This window comes from Oncorhynchus kisutch, linkage group LG5, assembly GCF_002021735.2.
Source record: "Oncorhynchus kisutch isolate 150728-3 linkage group LG5, Okis_V2, whole genome shotgun sequence".
In the NCBI taxonomy this organism is placed as follows: domain Eukaryota; kingdom Metazoa; phylum Chordata; class Actinopteri; order Salmoniformes; family Salmonidae; genus Oncorhynchus; species Oncorhynchus kisutch.
In genome coordinates, this window is record NC_034178.2 from 3,545,405 (window position 1) to 3,552,385 (window position 6,981).

General features: G+C 48.4%; 1 long non-coding RNA gene across 1 annotated transcript; it reads right to left on the minus strand.

The window, feature by feature from the left end:
* Positions 1-375: 375 nt before the first annotated feature.
* Positions 376-6,665, minus strand: LOC116374149 (uncharacterized). Its single transcript, XR_004209928.1, has 3 exons — positions 6,467-6,665; positions 4,633-4,719; positions 376-4,302 (listed from the first exon to the last, which is right to left on the minus strand). It is a non-coding gene; the product is annotated as an uncharacterized LOC116374149 (long non-coding RNA).
* Positions 6,666-6,981: the final 316 nt, after the last annotated feature.

Consider the following 6,981-nt stretch of genomic DNA (forward strand, 5'->3'; position numbering starts at 1 on the left):
CCAGGAGTAAACATCCGGGGTTGCGGTTTGGCTAGATAGCTAGTTGTGAAGATCCAGCTGAAAAATCCAGCTGAAAGATGTTCCGTTTGCGGTGGGAATCCGGGGATGAATCCGGGGATGAAGAATAAATAGGTCCGTTATGCTCTGGTTGGAGTCGCGTTGTTCGAACTGGCGAGAGCTTTCCGAACTACAGGTTAGCTGATGACCGGTTAGCTGAAGACCGCTAGCATAGCTGGTGGTTAGCTGGCTAGCTTCAGTTGAGGGGTTCCGAAGTAAATATAAATACTTTAGGAAAAATAGCTACATTGGGTGAGGCGGGTTGCAGGAGAGTATTTGGAAGCTTAGGTTTAGCAAAATGTTTTTAAAGAGATATGCGGAGAAAAATATGTAAAAAACGAAAAAGAAACGATATATACAGGGACACGACAGGACAGGACGACTTACTGCTACGCCATCTTGGATCCGTATGCCCCTATGCCTAAAACAAATTAAATATCAACAAAAACAAATAACAATTCAACTAAATATCGTTCTACATCAATCTGGTTGCCATGCCATATTGGATGGTTTTGGGGCGAGAGGTGGTAGGGGGTCATTGCAATGGAGTGTTTGTTTGGGAGAAGTTTGGCTCTTTCCTTCCTCTCCCTTCTGTGTCTCCTTTCTTCTCCCTCTTCTTCCTCTCCCTTCTTCCCTGCTCTTCTTCATTCTTTTCAGTCTCTCCTGTCCATTTCTTTCTCCTCCATCACCTCTCCTACCTGTCTCTTCTTGCCCCTCTCCCTCCTCTGTCACTAAATCATCTTCTATTACCTTCTCTTTCTCAACGTGTTCTCCCTCCTCTCTTTTCCCCGCATCCTTTCCTCTGCTCTCCTGCCCTGTGTCTAAGATTAGGACTTTCTGGGGCATAAACTGTCCATCTCCCTCTCCATCACCCGCTCCCTCTGTGCCATAACCACCCATGCTTTGGACACGTCCTCTCCCACTGCTGTGCTGTGTCTCCAGAATCTGTGGGTACGGTGAATTATAGTTAAGGCTGCTCCGAGGTGGCTTCGGAGGAGCAATTTGGCCGGATTCTTCGGTAATACTCCCCATGGTAACATTCATGGTCTGTTTGGATTCTACACTTTTTTCCCCCTCTGTCTCTTTTCGGACTCCCAACCGTTAACCTGATTCTGGTTGTTCAGTTTGAACGGGCTATTACTCACAATAAGATCTGTATCAGTGGATCCTGCCTTGTCTAGTAATGGTTTCTTCTCTCCCTCTCCAGTTTTCACAGCCTCATTGTTCTGGTTGTTCTGATTGACCCTGTCCTTTACAGTTGTATTCCAAGTAAGTTCTTCCTCTAGTAATTGTTTTTTCTCCTCTTCCCCAAATCTCTGCCTTCAAGATGGCTGGCATTCCCCAATCTCTGCCTTCAAGATGGCTGGCATTCCCCAATCTCTGCCTTCAAGATGGCTGGCATTCCCCAATCTCTGCCTTCAAGATGGCTGGCATTCCCCAATCTCTGCCTTCAAGATGGCTGGCATTCCCCAATCTCTGCCTTCAAGATGGCTGGCATTCCCCAATCTCTGCCTTCAAGATGGCTGGCATTCCCCAATCTCTGCCTTCAAGATGGCTGGCATTCCCCAATCTCTGCCTTCAAGATGGCTGGCATTCCCCAAATCTCTGCCTTCAAGATGGCTGGCATTCCCAAATCTCTGCCTTCAAGATGGCTGGCATTCCCCAAATCTCTGCCTTCAAGATGGCTGGCATTCCCCAATCTCTGCCTTCAAGATGGCTGGCATTCCCCAATCTCTGCCTTCAAGATGGCTGGCATTCCCCAATCTCTGCCTTCCAGATGGCTGGCATTCCCCAATCTCTGCCTTCAAGATGGCTGGCATTCCCCAATCTCTGCCTTCAAGATGGCTGGCATTCCCCAATCTCTGCCTTCAAGATGGCTGGCATTCCCCAATCTCTGCCTTCAAGATGGCTGGCATTCCCCAAACTCTGCCTTCAAGATGGCTGGCATTCCCCAAACTCTGCCTTCAAGATGGCTGGCATTCCCCAATCTCTGCCTTCAAGATGGCTGGCATTCCCCAATCTCCGCCTTCAAGATGGCTGGCATTCCCCAATCTCCGCCTTCAAGATGGCTGGCATTCCCCAAATCTCTGCCTTCAAGATGGCTGGCATTCCCCAAATCTCTGCCTTCAAGATGGCTGGCATTCCCCAATCTCTGCCTTCAAGATGGCTGGCATTCCCCAATCTCTGCCTTCAAGATGGCTGGCATTCCCCAATCTCTGCCTTCAAGATGGCTGGCATTCCCCAATCTCTGCCTTCAAGATGGCTGGCATTCCCCAATCTCTGCCTTCAAGATGGCTGGCATTCCCCAATCTCTGCCTTCAAGATGGCTGGCATTCCCCAATCTCTGCCTTCAAGATGGTTGGCATTCCCTGTTCTCTGCCTTCAAGATGGCTGGCATTCCCTGTTCTCTGCCTTCAAGATGGCTGGCATTCCCTGTTCTCTGCCTTCAAGATGGCTGGCATTCCCCAATCTCTGCCTTCAAGATGGCTGGCATTCCCCAATCTCTGCCTTCAAGATGGCTGGCATTCCCCAATCTCTGCCTTCCAGATGGCTGGCATTCCCCAATCTCTGCCTTCAAGATGGCTGGCATTCCCCAATCTCTGCCTTCAAGATGGCTGGCATTCCCCAATCTCTGCCTTCAAGATGGCTGGCATTCCCCAATCTCTGCCTTCAAGATGGCTGGCATTCCCCAATCTCTGCCTTCAAGATGGCTGGCATTCCCCAATCTCCGCCTTCAAGATGGCTGGCATTCCCCAAATCTCTGCCTTCAAGATGGCTGGCATTCCCCAAATCTCTGCCTTCAAGATGGCTGGCATTCCCCAAATCTCTGCCTTCAAGATGGCTGGCATTCCCCAATCTCTGCCTTCAAGATGGCTGGCATTCCCCAATCTCTGCCTTCAAGATGGCTGGCATTCCCCAATCTCTGCCTTCAAGATGGCTGGCATTCCCCAATCTCTGCCTTCAAGATGGCTGGCATTCCCCAATCTCTGCCTTCAAGATGGCTGGCATTCCCTGTTCTCTGCCTTCAAGATGGCTGGCATTCCCTGTTCTCTGCCTTCAAGATGGCTGGCATTCCCTGTTCTCTGCCTTCAAGATGGCTGGCATTCCCCAATCTCTGCCTTCAAGATGGCTGGCATTCCCCAATCTCTGCCTTCAAGATGGCTGGCATTCCCCAATCTCTGCCTTCAAGATGGCTGGCATTCCCCAATCTCTGCCTTCAAGATGGCTGGCATTCCCCAATCTCTGCCTTCAAGATGGCTGGCATTCCCCAATCTCTGCCTTCAAGATGGCTGGCATTCCCCAATCTCTGCCTTCAAGATGGCTGGCATTCCCCAATCTCTGCCTTCAAGATGGCTGGCATTCCCCAAACTCTGCCTTCAAGATGGCTGGCATTCCCCAATCTCTGCCTTCAAGATGGCTGGCATTCCCCAAACTCTGCCTTCAAGATGGCTGGCATTCCCCAATCTCTGCCTTCAAGATGGCTGGCATTCCCCAATCTCTGCCTTCAAGATGGCTGGCATTCCCCAATCTCCGCCTTCAAGATGGCTGGCATTCCCCAAATCTCTGCCTTCAAGATGGCTGGCATTCCCCAAATCTCTGCCTTCAAGATGGCTGGCATTCCCCAATCTCTGCCTTCAAGATGGCTGGCATTCCCCAATCTCTGCCTTCAAGATGGCTGGCATTCCCCAATCTCTGCCTTCAAGATGGCTGGCATTCCCCAATCTCTGCCTTCAAGATGGCTGGCATTCCCCAATCTCTGCCTTCAAGATGGCTGGCATTCCCCAATCTCTGCCTTCAAGACGGCTGGCATTCCCTGTTCTCTGCCTTCAAGATGGCTGGCATTCCCTGTTCTCTGCCTTCAAGATGGCTGGCATTCCCTGTTCTCTGCCTTCAAGATGGCTGGCATTCCCTGTTCTCTGCCTTCAAGATGGCTGGCATTCCCCAATCTCTGCCTTCAAGATGGCTGGCATTCCCCAATCTCTGCTTTCAAGATGGCTGGCATTCCCCAATCTCTGCCTTCAAGATGGCTGGCATTCCCCAATCTCTGCCTTCAAGATGGCTGGCATTCCCTGTTCTCTGCCTTCAAGATGGCTGGCATTCCCCAATCTCTGCCTTCAAGATGGCTGGCATTCCCCAATCTCTGCCTTCAAGATGGCTGGCATTCCCCAATCTCTGCCTAGCTGATTGCCACCGCCTTCTCTCAATACTCTTCAAGATGGCTGGCATTCCCTGTTCTCTGCAAATCTAGAGGAACAGGGATGTCATGACTGGATTGGAAAGTATCAGCTGTGGTGTCACCAAGGGAGCTTACAGATCTTGATTGAGCCACATAATTAGCTTGGCCTTAGTTACAAAACCAAGGGAGAGGAAAGAAGAGAAGTCAGTGGATATGCAGGTATGGAGCTACTAGAGGGCTTAGAGAGAAAGGGAGATGAAACAGATTTTCTTCAGTTGATTATGAGTCTAAACTAAACACAATGAATCAGCACCATGTCAATACAACTTTAAGGAGATTCATAATAAAGAACCCTGTTATAAGGTATTACTGTACTTATTTTAAAGACATGGGCTTACCTTTGGAACGCTTCTTGATGAGCCAGACCACAACAGCAACCAACAGCAGGACACATGCACCAATACCAATGTAGATCTCAGGATTACCTGACACACACACATACAAACAGAAACACACAGGTCAGGTCACATGGTCAGTGGAAACTGAACAAAGGAATTCCTATTCCTTTACCAACAACATTAAAATACTTGGACATGATTTAACCACATACCATAGGGGCGGCAGGGTAGCCTAGTGGTTAGAGCGTTGGACTAGTAACCGAAAGGTTGCAAGTTCGAATCCCCTAGCTGACAAGGTACAAATCTGTCGTTCTGCCCTTGAACAGGCAGTTAACCCACTGTTCCTAGGCCGTCATTGAAAATAAGAATTTGTTCTTAACTGACTTGCCTAGTAAAATAAAGGTAAAATAAAAAATTTATAAAATAACTGTGACTGAGTATCAGAATGGTATTCACTTCACAAAACCCAAACCTTCTAAATCTTACCTATCTCTCTTGTTTACCTGTGGCCAGACAGTCATTTCTGTCAGTCTGGCTGTTGAATGGGGCTCTGCTGGATTCCTCCTATTCCTTCCCTTCATCCTGTGTCTTCTCTTCCTCTCCATCTCTTCTACCCTCTTCCTCCCCCTCTCCATCTCATCTTCCCTCGTTCTCTCCCTCTCTCCATCTCCCCCTGTCTCTGCATCAAAACCTCGGACCATTGCCTCATGTGACTCCTGGTCAGATCCATTCCCATAATCCTCTGTCCCCCCTGTATCCTGATTGTGGTTCAAGCTCTATCCATTTCTGGTAGCCATCTCTGGGCTTTGGAGGGGGTCAGATGAGCCCGTGACATGGTCTCCTCCTCTCCCTTACTCTCTTCCTTCACTTCCCTCTCTCTTTCTCCCTCTCCGTTTCCAGATACCTTAGTCAGTGTCCTCACCTGAGATCTAGGCTGGAAGGCATTGGAATTCCAACCCTGATTCTGGTCATTTCGTTTGAGCGGGCTGTTACTCACAACATTACCTGTGTTATCAGTAGATCCTGCCTCATCTAGTAAATGCTGCTTCTCTCCATCACTCTCTCTGGTTATCACAGCTTTGCTGGTGTGGCTAATCTGGTTATACTTAACAATAAGGGGAAAGGGGGATGCCTAGTCAGTTGTACAACTGAATGCATTCAACTGAAATGTGTCTTCCGCATTTAACCCAACCCCTCTGAATCAGAGAGGTGCGGAGGGCTGCCTTAATTGACATCCACATCTTCGTCGCCCGGAGAACAGTGGGTTAACTGCCTTGCTCAGGGGCAGAACGACATAAGGCTCAAGGAGGTGTGGTATGTGGCTAGTATACCATGACTAAGAGCTGTTCTTTGCACGACGCAACGCGAAGAGCCTGGATACAGCCCTTAGCCACGGTATATTGGCAATATACCACAAACCCCCGAGGTGACTTATTTCTGTTATAAACTGGTTACCAATGTAATTACAGCAGTAAAAATAAATGTTTTATCATACCCGTGGCTAAGGGCTGTTTTATCATACCTGTGGTATACGGACTGATATACCATGGCTTTCAGCCAATCAGCATGCAGTTCTTTGTCCTGCTCTCTCTCATTCAACATATATACTTATTTTCCACCATAATTTGCAATTCAATTCATAAAAAATCCTACAATGTGATTTTCTGGATTTTTCTCTCTCATTTTGTCTGTCATAGTTGAAGTGTACCTATGATGAAAATTACAGGCCTCTCTCATCTTCTTAAGTTGGAGAACTTAAGCACAATTGGTGGCTGACTAAATACTTTTTTGCCCCACTGTATATACCTAGAGAACCTGGGGTGCGGGAGCATACCTTGTTGTCAATAGACTGGACATTGGCGAGTATTATGCTCGGGAGCAGTGCGCAATGTGCCTGTCTCCGGAGCCTGTCCAGAAGACTTTTTACAGCGTCGTTGTTATGGTTCGCCGGCTGGGATCCGATCCATTGTCCTGGGTAGTGGGCAAAACACAGGATCTGGGAAAGTCGTATTCCTGGTCATAATGATGGTAAGTTGACGTTGCTCTCATATCCAGTAGTTCCTCCCGACTCTATGTAATACAACCTAAGATTACCTGGGATACCAATGTAAGAAATAACACGTCAAAAACTAAAAACTGCATAGTTTTCTAGGAACTCGAAGCGAGGCGGCCATCTCTGTTGGCGCCGGAAGTAGACATATTCAATCAATCCTTATCCCAGTCTGCTGTTCCCACACTTCAAGAGGGCCACCATTGTTCCTGTTCCCAAGAAAGCTAAGGTAACTGAGCTAAATGACTACCGCCCCCGTAGCACTCACTTCCGTCATCATGAAGTGCTTTGTGAGACTA